This window comes from Chamaea fasciata, unplaced genomic scaffold (assembly GCF_029207755.1).
Source record: "Chamaea fasciata isolate MVZ Bird 193981 ecotype frontalis unplaced genomic scaffold, bChaFas1.0.hap1 SCAF_13, whole genome shotgun sequence".
NCBI lineage: Eukaryota > Metazoa > Chordata > Aves > Passeriformes > Sylviidae > Chamaea > Chamaea fasciata.
In genome coordinates, this window is record NW_027094098.1 from 4,382,254 (window position 1) to 4,398,248 (window position 15,995).

A 15,995-nucleotide genomic window follows, 5' to 3' on the forward strand; every position below is an offset into this window, starting at 1 on the left:
CCAGACAATGGAGAAAGGCCACTGTTCCAGCCCAGCCTTGCTGGACTAATCACAGCCTCAGCAACCCTGCAGCACAACCTTCAGCACGTGTTCCATTCTGCTCGGGGCTGCACAACCACGCCAGGAATCAGCTGGACAAAAAATATGTGGCTGAGTGCTCTCTAAAAGCTGATTTTCACGATGTTCTCAGTTTAAAATGCCTGGAACCAGCTCTAAAAGCTGATCTTCACCATGTTCCCAGTTGAAAATGTCTGGAAATAGCCCTGAAAGCTGATTTTCACCATGTTCCCAGTTAAAAATATCTGGAAACAGCCATACAAAGCATGGATACCAATCTCCCCAGGGTGTTTGGGTGTTGTGATGAGGATTGGTGCAGCACAGTGACATGTTTGTGTGAGGCTGGAAGCTGCAATCATAAAGCAGCTGTTGCTAATGTGCTGTAATTACTCTTAAAACTGTCACATCAGGTTTGAAATTTTATCTGTCTCATGAAGTGCAACACTCAGAGACCACGAACGAAGGAAAACTGAAGGAAGTCTCCTTTCCAGTCTGCTCTTGGAGATCAGTAGGGCTGAAAGATGCAGGTGCAGGGCAGAACAGCAGGTTTAGGTCCTTCTGAAGATTTGAAGGTCTCAGAAAATCAGGAAAATTTCCAAGTTTTGGGGTGTTATTGTTATTTTGTCATTTGTTCAAATTACTCGGAGGGTGATTGTGCTTTAAGCACCTGATTCCTCTGAGCCGTTTTAGAGTCTGGGGTTTGATCCTGATTCTTTTACAGACCTGAAAGAGAGCAAGAGGTAGTCTCAGGCATCTGGCACTCAGAAATGCTACAAGACCTTTTAAAACTGGTGCAATAATCCCCTCTCTCCTCCTTTACAGAAGTGCTATTCCCATTCTTCCCAGTTTATTTATTTATTCCAGTTTATTTATTGAAATCAAATAAAATTACTGTATGAAGTACACAGACTAAGTTACTTCATTCCTGCTTGCAGGGATTCATAGTAAAGCCTTTTAAAAAATAAAATAGGTTATTTTTGAATAATAAAATAGGTTCTTTTTTGTTTTACTCTCCAAACCTCATCTGTGTGGGATTTCCACACTCAGTCACTGACCTTTGCTTGGCTGCAGCTCCTCAGCTGTTCCCTTTCACACCTTTAGATGTGAACACACAAAGCGATTTGCAGTGGTCTGGGATGAAAAACCCTTAATTTTTCCCTGCCCCTTCACAGAGTAAGAGTTACAGCTCATGAGTGAAAGCCAAACCAGAGCATGGAGGGAAAATGTGAAATTAGAGCTGAGATGAGAACGCCTAAAGAAGGTTTTCTCTTAAAACCAGGTCTTAGCACTCGTGCAAAATGCATTTATTTGATCTCTCTGCTCCAGAAACACGGGCACGGCTCCAAAGGTGAGCTGCTCTCTCTGCCATCTGCCAGGACCAGGAGAGATGCCCGGGTTGGATTCATTTCCCTGCCCCAGCAAAGAGGTAAATAAATAATTTGGACAGCTGGTAGGAGCTCTTTTCCCGGAGAACACTGGGATGAGAGAGGTGCCTCCTCCAAAAGCACCAAACAGGCACTGGATGTGTAAACACAGCGGCTTCTTCCACAGCAGGAACCCTAAATGATGATTGCCTGGGAGAGAACATCAGTTTTACCAGCTGGAAAAGCTTCGAGGGAGATTTTTTTTTTATTTCAACACCTAAAATTTTGATTTCTAGAATAAAACTCTAAGTAAGGATGTAATAATAACTCTAAATAAAACTCTAAATAAATTTCTAGAATAGAACTCTAGAATAAAACTCTTTGTCCAATATGGACAGCAATTTTAACTTTCTTAAGTTAAAGAAAGACTTTCTTAACTTTCTTAATTTAAAGACCCCTTTCTTAAGAGGGCTCAGGGTGCTTTCCATAAGATGTTTCCTCGCATACCCAAATCCATGGATAAATATGAATACTAAACATAAGGCAATGAGACTGACAGGAAAAGTCAGGGCCCTACACTTTGCAGGAAATCTTGATTTGTCACAGAATTTGGCAAAGCGCTTGAAAGTGATTAGCTAAATTTACAAGTCATTAATATGGATTTCTGTGCCAGTCTGTGTGTTTTTACAGAATATCCTGTGTTGTGGTTCCGTACACAGGCAAAATATTCAAATTCAGGTGGAAAAGTCAATAATTCAGCTTAGCTGAGTCACTCTTTCGGAGCAACAGCCCCATCTCAGTGGGGAAAAAAAAGGGACCGGTGAACTTCATCCAGGCGGTGAGGGCATCACCAGCAAGGAATAGGATCAAAACCCTTGCATTGGGAGCACCAAGGTCATTCAAGAACATCTTTACAAACACTCCAATAATATCTTTATAAACATTTGTGATGTGTGCATAAAATAGAGCTGATGATGCACAGAGGCAGAGCAGGAAAGGTTAGGTTATAAAAATAGAGCAGTTTGCCGCACGCTGTCAGAGTTTCAGTCAGTGCTGGCTTTGTGCAGTGAATTAAAGTGAATTAACCCTTAGATCTGATGTCTCTGTCTCCAGGAATCCTTTTCTGGATGTTCTCTCAGCCCTCAGCTCGTTAATGAGGCAGCAGAGCCTTGTTTTTGTCCAGTAATGAGGCTGAAGGCTCACAAATCGCTCTGGTTGCAGCCCCTGGGGATCCGAGGAAAAAAAAATAGAGAAAATAAGATGATGAATTTGGTCATCTGAGTCACCTGGCTTGAGTGACGGCACCCTGCAGCACACAAGAAGCTTCCCAGATTTGATAGACTGTTATTAAAGATAGATTTTATCGATTACTATATTAAAATAGTAATATATTACTATACATGAACAGCATGGCAAACCCATCAGACAGACCGCCTAAAACCTTGTCAAAACCAAGGATAGGGCACTTTGAAAGGACGTATTTTATCAGAAAATCAGTTTTCATACACTCAACGACCAGGAGAAATTATTACAGCGTCGAGAATTCCTTCACTAGGAGCATTGACCAATATCTGTGTTTTTAACAGCTGCTTCTCCGTGGTTCCTGCACATTCTGGGAGAGCTCTGGGCCTCTGCCAGTGGATTGTTGTTTATATCTGAGGCTGTTGCATCACTGCGGTGCCGCATCATTTTGAGCACGGAAAGGAGCCCGTGAGGCAGCTGTGACATGTCTGGAGCACTCGGAATGTTTCAGACACACAAAACCTGCAATATTTCCCAGCCGAGGGGCTCTCCTGTCTGAGGGATGGCAAATGCACCCCCACACTTTAATCGGTGTTAATTTGGAAATATTAGGAAAGAGTTTGAGCTTTATCCCTGAACTTTTAAGGAAAAAGATCCAGAAACTTCCATGCTCCTCTCACCATAATTGGTTCCTGGACAAAGGCACCTGTTGGATCCTTGAGCTGTTCCTCAAGGAATGTGGCTGTTTTCTATTGGGCAGCAAATCCCCTCCTGGATCACTGAATACCTAAGAGAGAACATGAACATTCTCGGGGCATTTCTGGAGTGTCTTTGCAGGTGCGAGGGACCTCCCTGCACTGTGCACAGCTTTTGTTCTTTTCTTTTGGATAGTGTGTGGTTGGAATTCTACAAACTTAGACTTTAAGATTTTAGTATATAGTAATACATGTAAGTTAAAATAGAGGACTTCAGAGTTTGTTTTGTTTTATTTTCTGCTTCAATTAAAACCTTTTTGCTTTTCCAAAGCACACCCGATCGCGCTGCCTCACTAATTTTTCATGAGCCGTTTCTGGGAGGCTGCTGGCAATCCTCAGAGCTTGATGCACCTTTGTGGGGCTGATAACACACGGGCCTCATGCAGAATTATGTCAACCTCATAATCAGAGTTGTGTGATGTGAAACAATCCAGGAAAAGCAAAGAGCTGGAAGGAACAGATCTTTGTGCTCCTGCTCTGCTCTCCCAGGCCACCAAAATCTGTGTGTTGCTGAATTCCCCAACCACTTCCAGGGCTGCACATCAAACCCTGATAAAAACAATCTTAAACCCTCTCTCAGGGTGAAGAGGATTAAGCTGTGTAGGGCTTTTGGGAAGGAAGTTAGCAGAGAGATGTGTGTGTGAGAATTCCCTGGTTTGGGGCTTTTAATTGCGGACTGACAGACAGACAGACACAAAGAGCAACCACCCTGGCTGCTGCTGCACCTGCAGTTTCGAGTTGGACTTGAATCACAGCTTTGCAAGGATTTTGGGGGGGGTTTTTTTGGGAAGGAGGGAATGACAATATGACAGAAATGCAACATTAATATTAATCTTACTTGCGAAGGAGATGCAGTGGAGCAGAGTGAGCATTGCCCACTGTCACTGCTCCCCTGTGCATCGTTTGGTTTTATATTTTTATATCCACGCACTCGGAATGTGGATATTACTGCTTACTATTTCTTGCAGCACAACCCAGTACCCTTTGGTGGGGGGGGAAGCAGATAAAGACTTAAATAATAGCACTCCCTTACTGTGTAAAGTCACGTTGTGTCACTTGACAAACCTTTGTGGAGCCAAATAACAAATTTTCGTCAATACTTTTGAATTCCCTGAGGAGGAAAGTTTGGTTGGAAAAGGGAAGAGAAGGTTTCTTGGGTGACAGGAGCAATCTGACACCTTGAGAGGGACCTGCACTACAGTGGCAGCCTAAAAGAAAAGTCATCACGTCCTGCAGGTAGAGAGGCAACACAGTGTGAGGTACGAGCAGGTTAGAGCCTGCAAGCTGGGCATCCAATCAATAATTACCACACAAAATGCTCAAATTTGCAGAGGAAAGCACCTTTCATTATGTCAGACGAGTGATTTTCACATTTGGGACAAATTAGAGTTGAGGGGGATTCATTTTATGCCATAAATCTGGTGAGAGCAGCTTGGGCAGGTTGGGGGTGACCCCTGCAGCCCTGCAAGGCAGGCGCACAGCCAAAAAAATGCCAATAGCTGGGCTGGAGTTTGCAGAAAATCCAAAGTAACTGATTGTAAAGAGAAATATTCCCTTGTTTCAATAGATGTTGCTCAGACCAACCACGATGCATTCCCCCTGTTAATGATTTTGGGGATCCTGAGGATAGGACCCATGTCAAGAGGGTAAGATATATGTGGACATAGTTTGTCCAGATTAATGCAGTTAATTGGGTTGAGCTTTCATTAAATTAATTATTAGCTATCGAAAATTTTAATTTATAATATAATTATATTATATATACCATAAATATATTATTCTATATTAAATCGTATATATAATGATGTCTAATTATATATCCCATTATATTATTGTATTATGAATAAATAATTATCAAATTAATTATTAGCTATTAAGATTTTGAAATATTATAATATATTACATTACATTATATATGTATTGCAAATTTATTATATATTATAGTATGTTATTTTACATATTATAAATATTATAAATTTTCTATTATGGATATTAAATTAATTATTAGCTATTAAATGCTGCCTTCAATGTAACAGCCTCAATGCTTGGATTTTCAGGCATCTATTTTGCAGAAACCTCCAGACTGCAGCTCTGTTTTACTGAGCAACTGACGTGTCACAGCCCAAATAGATGAAATTTCCAGCAGATCCACAAAAACATTCGTGCACCATCACTTGTAATGTGATATTAATTGTGTTACCTTGTAAACCCTTTGAAGCCTAGGTCAGAGATCGAAATTGTTACCAGGCAGAGGGCTCAGTCCTTGTGCTGCTGCCTGGTGAAGGGCTGGGTTTGTTCACACCGCTGTTACGAAAATGGCTTTTTTCTGGGTTTGTTTTCCCAGACACGGAAGCACACACTGAATTTTTTGGTTCACACGCTCATGTTTCAGGAACAGAAATACAAACATCATTCCTTTCGTTGCAATCCACAAATCAGGGAAGGCATTAATTAGCAGCCAATTTAATGCCAAGCTCCAATTGCGGGTTATTCCTCCTGGGTTTGTTTGCCAGGCTGCCTTCTCCAGGTGCCACTCACTAAAAACCATCCTTATTTGTCTGATCCCAGTTTTTTGTCTTCCTGGCACAGAGGGAAGGAGAATGGCAGAGAAAGCCAAAACAATGTCCAAAATAATCATTCTTGGCCGAGGTGTGATAAAAAACTGGGAGTGAGGCTCAAAGTTGTCATCAATTGTCAAACACAGGGGAAACTGATGATCCGAAGCCTCCATTTCAAAAAATAAAAAAGGATATTTATATGAACACATTCACAAGTACATCAAGGTAATTAAAAATAATTCTTGTCATTGATTTTGCAATTCTAGAAAGTCTCCAAGGTTCCTCAGGACACCTGTTCACACAAGGGGCTGAGGGAAAAACAAAGCCACAAACACATAAATAAAAAAGCTTTTCTAAGGGAAAACTGATTTACTTAAAACTCCCTTTACTTTCAGTGAATTTCCAATAAAAGCTGCATCCAAAATGCACATTGACAAATAAAGATCATCCTCCAAACGAGAGAATTAATGACAGATTAGATAAAACCCAGCAGAGTCTGCACTTTAACTCTCTATTCTACTAGTGCAGTTTCTAGTCTATTATTATTCTAGTTTATTTTCTGCAGCCATACAACAGTATGAGCAGAGGAATGGAGAAGATTCAAATTATAAAGTGTAAAATGATCAAATTCGTAAAATTATACAACGAATTAACTGTATTTTTAAAATTACAGCAGCTAAACCAAAGTGAAAAGGCAGAAAATCTTTGAATGACTCTAAGAAACCCTGCCTCAGTTTCACTCTACTTTCTCTGTTGTTTCATGCCTAAAACGGAAGAAAAATTGTTAGGATTTAATGGAAACTTCCATTTAAATCACCATTTTGCATTGCTTAAATTTCTGCCCTTCATTCACAGGCCAGGCCATTAAAAAAAAAAAAAAAAAAAAAAAAAAAGCAGATTATTTGATTAGAAGTTTTGCCTCATTTTTTCCTGACCATTTAATTAGCACTGGTATGTTAAACCAGCTAATTTATTGGATTTAAACTGAATCTTCACAGGTTTTTCTCCAGACATACAGCATAACTTAGGGAAGAAACACATCCAAACCTGCTCCCATTTTCCTAATTAATAAAAAAAAGAAAATAAGAATTAATAAGAAAGCAAGGTGGCTCCTGTGGCAATGGTTCCGAAAGAGAATTTAAGAGATAAAGGAATGAAACATCCTTGGTAGAAAGATGCAGATTCAGAGAACATTGCTGGGCCAGTCACCGGGGTTTTAGGGGCAGGTAAAAAGCAAAAAGAAGCCTCAGCGTCGCAGCAGAATTTTCCTGAAATGAAGCTGCACCTCCTGGAATCCAATCCCTGCAAAATTCAGCCCATCCTGAGGGATGGATTAATTTAATATATTGATGAATACACCTGAAAGCAGAATATTTCTGAAGTGCTGTAGAAACGTGTTGGACAAATTGAGCTGTGTGAACACATCACAGATCTGCTGCTTCGCCTTTTGTTTCCCCTGTGCTGCCTCTGCTCTCCTCTTGTGCGTCAGCATTAAAAAAGCAAAATATTTGGAAAAGTGATTAGTTCTGAGGCCCCTTTAATTAATTATAGCCTGCAGACACCAGCACAACAAACTCAGCAAACAGACTGCCTAAAACCTTGTCAAAACCAAGGATAAGTCACTTTGGAAATACATATTTTGCAAGAAAATCAGTTTTCATACACTCAACGACCAGGAAAAATTGAAACAAAGTGAGTTCAACTGAAGGTAAGACAAAATTTAAAAATAAATAAAGTAAGATAAAATTTTGAAGGTAAAATTTAGAAATAAAAATCAACTATTTTAAACTTATAATAAAAATTAACGTATATATTTTTAATGTAGAAATTAAGGGGGGGGGGGGGGAGAAAGGGGATTTTGTAGTTTCCAAAGGAAGCTCACTGCTACACTTGGTCTAAATACCCCAATATCTGCTCTTAATCTACCATCCCTGAAAAAGCTTTTCCTACTTCTGGCAATAAATCCCATCAGCAAATCTGATGGAATCTCTTTTCCAGAAGTACAAGGAGAGTCTGGAAAGTTCTGCAAGGTTCCAGCACTCTTCCTCCTCATCCTCTGATATTGTACACGTGTTCCTTCAGGCAAGGCTTGGGTCTGCAAACACGCACCCTGCCAGCTGTTACAAAACCAGCAGAACAAAAAGAAAAAAAAAAATCATGTATTATTAGAAATAACGTGAAAAAGAGAGCCGGGGGGATTTCATGGACGTTTTAAGCTGATTTAAACTGAAGAGATTTGGTGGGAAGGAAAATCCTGATATTTCACACACGGAGTCTGAAGGGCTCGGTGGGGTATTTTAAGATGCAGACAACAATTCCTTTGCCCTAAATAAAAAGCTGATGGCGATGCAAATGGGATGCCTCTGGTTGCACTGCAGGATGAGTCACTGCAGGCTGAGGGAAAGGAGCAGAGGAGATGAAAGCTGGGACACACTCAGAGCCTCAGTCCCTGCTCCAGTGGTGCAGGGTCACCCAAACTTTCCTCCCTGCCTCAAAAGCCAGAGGAGCTAGGCAGTAAAAACGCTCTAAAATCTCCCTTCCGCACCCTCGGCTTTCGTTTTCAGGCAGGTTTGTGGGATTTCGCGTTGGAAATCCCTTAGGAATCAGTGGGGTTTGCACAGAGGTGTAAATAATGCACAGGCACAATTAGAGCACCACGAGGTAGGTGAGAGGCTTCAAGCGCATTGCACAGCAGCGAAGAGGCACCCTATGGGAAGAATTTCATTGAAAATGCAACAATCAGCCTGCTTGAAAGCCCATTATTTTGATGAAAAGCTGTGGATATTTGATAAAACGCAATTTTTTTTGCAATAGCTATTGCAGACATCTCAGGCAAACACAGGGGAAACCTCTCCCCACCAACCTCCCCAGCAGGTCAGGAGCTGCAACCTTAAAGTGAAATCTTCTTTCAAGGTTTTGTTCAGTCAATCGTTCCCCTCAATGTCAAAATAACGAAATGCTGCTGCTGTTTCTGTTGGATGTGTCTCGTGCCAAACAAACAAACAAACAAAAAAACCTAAATGAGGCATTGTGACTTCAGTTAGATCTTATAAAGTAGAATTCACTTTTGGGATGCAGTCCTCGAGGGGAAAAGGTCACAGGCATGGTTTTCAACCAAAAGCAGATTTAAATATCGTTAAATATTTTGCAGTTCATCTTCATGTCATCATTTGATCTTGCAGAAAGCATTGTTTTAATTAAGCTCCTGTGTCCTTTCACGCCAAGTTGATTCTAGCGTTTCAGAGCTTTTTATTTCAACTTTTTCTTTTCATATGAGATCAGTAAACAAGTGTTGAAACATTAAAAGCCACCTTTGCAATAACTATCCTGTTAACTTCGACCCTTCTCTATTTTCAATATTTTATGGCTGTTAACTCCTATCCCATCTCTTTTTTCAATAGTTTATGGCTGTGGAAATGATCCTCCCCAATCAAAAGAATAGTGCTGGTAATTTATTAAAATTGCATTTGTAATTTTAATAAATTACATACATTTGTAATGAAAGCACTCCAGGCTCAAGGCTCAACTGCACTTTCACCCCACAGGTATCTTGCTTCATTCACTTACCTGAGGGTGATGTAAACCAAATTATTTGGAGCTTTAGGAATAGAAATTGGAAGTTTTGCAATCACAGCTGAGTGGAGCTGCACGATCTCTGCAGTCACATCTTTTCACTGCTGTCAAAACAAGTGAGACAAGGTCACACATCTTTAAAAATTTTAGCATTATTTCTCAGCTCTGCTCCTGGAACAGGGGAGTGTGGAGAATGCAGTCGAAATTTGGCAAATCAGGCAACAACTTCATTTTAGACACGAGAAACCATCCAGGCTGACACCGAGTTCTTGTGTTCTCACAGCTTTTTTTGTTCTCTATTTGAGCTTTGATTCAAAGTGAGCTTCAATGCTGATGCTTATCTGAGAGCTCAGGATAGTCAGAAATGGGTACAATAAATAAATAAATCATCTCCCATCAGACATCTCTGGGCCCTAATAGAACACATCTAAGTTCTGCCTCCTTTTTGATAAACCTGGTTTATTTATCATCATTCTGTCCATCAAAACAGAAAACATTGTGACCTCTGCAGTCACTCTGCCCTCCATCCATCAGTTTACTCCCAGAGGGATTAACTCTCTCTTTTCACAGCTTCTCACAACTCCCCTGGCAGAAATTCCAGCCCAAATTGCATTATCATTTCACCCTCCTTTTGTGGCTCCCCTGTCAGAACTTACTGTGGCAGCTTCATTGAATAAACTCATTTTAACAGAGGTGGTCTAGAGCAAGTATAAAGTATTTATCCAGGGCCTAGGTGATTAAAGAAGGCTTTGCTCCACTGAAATTGGTGGAATTAAGTCTAGACTTAAAAGAGTTTGAAAGTTTTGTCAATTACTGCCAGGGGAGAAAAACTCAGGGGAGTTATTGACAGTCAGACTGTTCAAAATCATGAATATGCAAAATTAGGACCCAGTAACACAGGAAGGGAAGGACCCAGTATTTAAAGGGGAAAAAAAAAGAGATTTGAACTTCTTTAAGCATTTTTTTTTAAAAAAAGTTTTTAAGTTTTCAAACTCCCTCTGAAACCCTACAAAACAAAACAAAAAAACCAAACCCAAACCCTGAAGCACCCAACCCTCACTGCATGGATTTTATATTAATTTATCTTCATCATCAAGCTTTCATAACTGCAAATGTTGTCCTGTGAACCATCTCATGATCTTACACTATTTAAAGATCTGAAAATATTATAAAAATATTATTATTAAAATATTATTTAAAAATACCATTTTCTGTGGCACACTGGTTCTCATCCTCCTGTTTGGATGTTTGGTGGTGGTGTTGCTGCTTTTTAAAAAAAATAAAAATGAAAAATTTGGGCATTTCAATTAATTGTGTAAATTAATAATTCATTTCTTTGGTCATTGCTTGGAATAAATTATTGATTTAATGATAGTTTCCCTAAAGGTAATTATTTCGATCCACTTAGGCTTTGATGGAGAACAACTTAGTATTTATCAGTTTATTTATTGTGACTTACTGTCCTCACCAAAGGGGCTAAATAAAGAAACTCTGTTTTATAATGGCATCCAAGCATGGACAGAGACTTTCCTCACATCTCACGCCTTTTGTCTCATAAGTATTTATTTAAATAGAAAAGCTCATCCCAGCACTAATTTCCCCTTGAGGCAGATCCACAGACTCAGGTGGTTGAAAGGGACTCAGGTAAGCTTTCAAATTTATTTTATTTTCTCCATAAAACTAATAACAGGAGACAACACACTGGTTCCCATTAGCCCAAAAGTAAATTTGCTTTTGGAGGTAATTTATTACAAATGGGAGAGGTTTAGTGGTTCTTAAGGGCAGTTATTAAATATTTATTAAATTAAAAAACACCTCAGCCTTCATTTCAATTTGTAGGTATTGACTGATCCTTACAGATTGATATTTTCTCTTGCTGGTGTCACCATGAACCCGTGAAGATTCATATCCTTGCATAAAAATAAACCCTGAGAAAGGAATTGCAATGAAAGCAGAGTGTTTGCAGGGCTGAAGTCCAGCAAAGCACTTAAACACACATCCAAATTCTCATTTACCTGAGGGAAACTCCCCCTGTGCCTCGAGCACTCTGCTGGGGCCAGCCAGGAGAGGATTTCTGTCCCCAGGACTCTGCAGAGAAATCTGTGCAGCAATCAACTCCCTGTAAATATTTAATTTCCATTAAATCCTGTTCAGTATCTACATCATCACTCCCAATCTATTCCGTGGCATTTTCCTCTCAGGAAGTGTCTGACGTGGAAAGTTTGTTTGGGAGGAGTGAATGAAAGAGGAAATATTCAAAATAAAATGTGCTGGTGGAGCTCAGGGAAGGTGTGTGGGGCTGGGAGCCTCAGAGAGCTGCAAACAGCAGCACCAGGGAGAAGCTGCCCACAGGAAAATCAATAAAAAATCAAAAATCATTGACAAACCACCACAGTCCCATCCCTTCCTTCTTCAGACACAGTGAGAGGAGCGCAGAGGAATCAGAAATTTCATCTCTTTGTCTTTTATCTACAAAGGCACTGGGTACTCCCATCCCGCCGAAATTCTGGTCTCTGCAGAGCTTGTGGAACACAACCACAAAAGCTTCCCAGTGGCTCCATCCCATGATGCTTTTGAAAGTAATTCCGTTTACTCTTGAAAACATTCACTGTGTGAATGAGCTCTCAGAAATGCTCATCCCTGAGAGGGAAAGGGGGAAATTGTTAAGAGCTGCGATAAAGGTTCTCCTCTGTCCTTCCCTCACATCTCTACACAATGAATTCATGAGACGGAGAAGAATTATGGAGGCTTTGCTCCAAGGGAAAAACAAACGAAAACGCCTTTTACTTAAACTTGAGTACTATGGATTTGTCTTGGGTTACTGAAAGAATGTTTTTCTGTTAGTCTCAGTAATGCAATCAATTTCTTAATGAAAAGCAAAGCAACAGATCTTGAATTATTCTTCTGTAGCACAACACAGGAAACTGAGCTGAGCTGGGGAAATCAGTGCAGCCAGAGTACAGGGGAAGGGTGGTGAGGAAAATCTAGGGAAAACAGTAAAGATCCAAGGGCAACACCAATGCTAACTTCACCACTTTTAATTGCATATCAAGCCTGCCCAAATCACTCAGCACTTCAAGTCCGAATTAAGGAATTCAGGATCCCTGGGAGGAGAAAGCGGAACCCAATTCACTGAGGCACCAAGAGGCTGAAGCAGGATCATGCCCTGGATTTTTATTTTGCTCGTAGTTCGGGAAATAGAACTTTAATAACCTGTAGTGGCTTTGCACGGACTCATTCAAAACTGAGCAAGATGTCCATTTGAAAACACAGTGTGCTGAAAACTCAGCCGGGTATTGATGCAGTAATGCAGTTAAATGTAACTGATTTGTTTCTGTCCTAATAAATCCAATCTCATTTCTGGTGATTTCCCCCAAGATCTTCAACTGTCCTTGCAGAGGGAGGTTCTGTCAGGCAGAAGGGTGCAGTGAAAGTGTTTTGGTTAGGAACAGACCCACGTGTGCCACGTGACATAAAAATTGAAAGCAGGGGAGTTACAAATCCCAAAACCATCGGATCCAGTGAGACAGTTCCTCTCTCTGTCCTCCATCCTCATTGTCCATCATCCTACTCCTGTCCTCCCCTCTCAGCCCTGCTCCCACTGTCCCAAACACGGGGATTTTGCTGCTCTAAACTCCCCCTCATTGCCTCCTCCCTTTAATGTCAGTGCAAGCCAGCAAATGGCAGAGTTTGCTCAGGATCTCATCCTCTGAATGACCTCTCCTGCAAACTCTCTTGCTTTGCTCCAGCCTTGATGTGCTTTTAGTCCTGCCCAAGCTTGCATGGATAAAAACCCCAAAATACTCTCCCTCCCTTGGCTCTGCAGGCACAGCTCACCTCTCAGTTGTGTTACTGCCGCAGACCTTCCCCTGCTCCTTGTATTTAGGATTTTCCACATCTGGAATTAGCCCTCAGCTTCTCTGCCCCAGTCCCCAGATATTGGGAATTGTGGCTAATTCCAGTTCTGGGCTGGTTCCTCTGCCTCCAGCTGCTCTATGCAGTGTTTCATTTCAGGTATTTTTTAATCCGTCTGCTTGTCAGGCTACTCTTTGATAAGAACATCCTCTCATTTTGTTTAGGGTTTTTCTGGGGTTTTTTGGTCATCCTCTCCTTAATTCCTGGTTTTGTTCATTTCTTCAGTGCTGATTTTCCAGCGTGTACTTATTTGACAACCTTCCCTCCATATCAAAACACAGTTTCCTTACCCAAAGCTCTCAATATCAGTGTAAAGTGGATTTATATCACCAAATTTCTGTCTGTGGCACAGGCAGAGCCCCCTGCCTGCATGCTGAAGGGAAGGAAACCTTGCCAACCCTTGCATCCCAGTTCCTCCTCCCCAGAGGAAACCAAAACCATCTCAAAATTCCTCACAGCCTTGTTGATTCCCCATTCCTGCTGTTGCCCTCTGTGGCCAGTCCTCTTTCTTTTTTAAATCTTTGTACCTTTACATGAACAGAAATTGAAACAACCTAAAAATTGAAAAGTCTGCATTGAAGTGAGTCTGGAAATTTCCATCCTCTACAGCTGATAAAGTGCATTTTACCATTGGTAGTCCCTAAAAAGTCTGCGGTTCAAAATTTACCTGCAAAATTCTCTCTGTTTGTTTTTTTTTTTTTTTTCTTATGATGTCTTTAAACTGAATTCCTTCCTCACATACTGCATACATTGCACTGTGAGAAAGTGTCATAATGCTCATGTCTCCCAGGGTGGTTTTTCCAACCCAGGCCTGCCCTGTCCTGTGCTCTGTGGATAATTATATTAAGTTTTATGAGAGCTCTTGGCTTGTTAAAAGCCCCTGTCTGGAGATGCCCACCAGGCCAAGCAGCAGCTGGCAGCTCAACAAACCCTGGCTCAAAACTTCACACAGAGTTCTTAAAGCTATTCACACTGCCATGGTATCAACGAATCTGAATAAATGGAATAAAACTCTACTCGATCAAAGCACCCTCAGCCTGTCTCCTGATTTACACATGCAGATAAACACACCAAGACGGGCTCCTGGAGAAGACAGGTGTGGGTGAAAGAGCTGGACCACAGCTTCTCTTTACACAAGAAAAAAGGATTTTAAAACATTTGAGCATTGCTCCAACAACACAATGAGAACGAGGAGGCTGAAAGCTGCTTGCTCCCATTGAAATCTTCTGTGTTTAACTCCTGAAAGTATTGGTGTTATAGCATCCTCACCATCAGACAGCAATTTGTGTTCAGGGCAAGGACGGGTTTTGTTGCTTAGTTACCCTACTTTTCATTCCAAAAGGCAAACCCATGGCTTTGTTACATAAGCAGCAGTGTTCCATCCACCCCGAGAAAAACACGAGCAGAACCTGCCTGCCTGAGGGGAGGGGCTCACCAAACAGATTTCCATAAGGAACAGGGAGTTTTTTCCCCATTTTTCAGATTTGCTCCAGATGGTCTGAAAAGGCTCTGGATGTAAATGGTACGGCAAAATATGCAGCAGAAGAGGAGATTATGGAGCCTCAGAAAATTCTGTGGTCTCTTCTGCAAACATAAAAGGGATTAAAATGCAAAGCCTTCGGTGGATCCCATCCCAAACACTCCCTGCACACCAGGAACAACTTGGTTTCATTTCCCTTGCTGCCTGTTAAGGAGAATGAGAGAACAAAACAGCAGCAAAACCCCAGCAGTGAGACAATGCCAGGAACAAACGAACCTTCCTTGCTTTGTTGTTCTTTTTTTTCTGGTAAACAAACAGCTCATTGTAAATTAAATGGCTGCTTAATTACCATCTTCCAAGCTCTGTGCACAAAACAAGATTAAAATCTTGGATTTTACCCTGAAATGCAGGGAATTCAGCTCAACTTTGAGGGAAGAGAGGAGCAAGGAGCGGTGCACAGAGTTGGGAGTGTGGTGTTCTCCCTGCCAGGGGTCGGGATGGCTCTAGATGAATAAAAAGTTGTATTTTTGATGCTGTTGCAGAGTATTCCTGTTGCAGAACATTTCTGTTCCCTTCCCAGCTCACTTTCAGCTTCAGCATCTCCTCTGCAAACTTCCTGACTTGGGGAGAGGAGACGGAAAGTGAAACAAAACCAAGGAGGGTTGATCTGCTATGTCCAACAGGAGGAGGAGTATCAGAAATACTTAAGGGAAAATATTTTTTGGTCTAGTAGAATCTTTGGATTTTGATGCATGAAAAGGATGGAGTTTTTCTGTGACCACTGGAGATGTTGCTGTCCTAACTTGGAGATGTTGTATATTCAAATTCGAATCTACATCCAGCCTGAACAGTGGCAGAAAGTTCAGATATCAGTAGACACCATTTTTTCTCCAGAGTCTGAACAGTTCATTTCCTGCATAAGACACATTTTTCTCCATCTAGCTACAAGGAAAATAAGCTGAAGTAACAGCAAAATGAGTTATAACACTCTAATTTTAGGAATGATAAGAAGTGAAAGCTGCAAAACACAAACCTTGTATTTTTTCAGTAT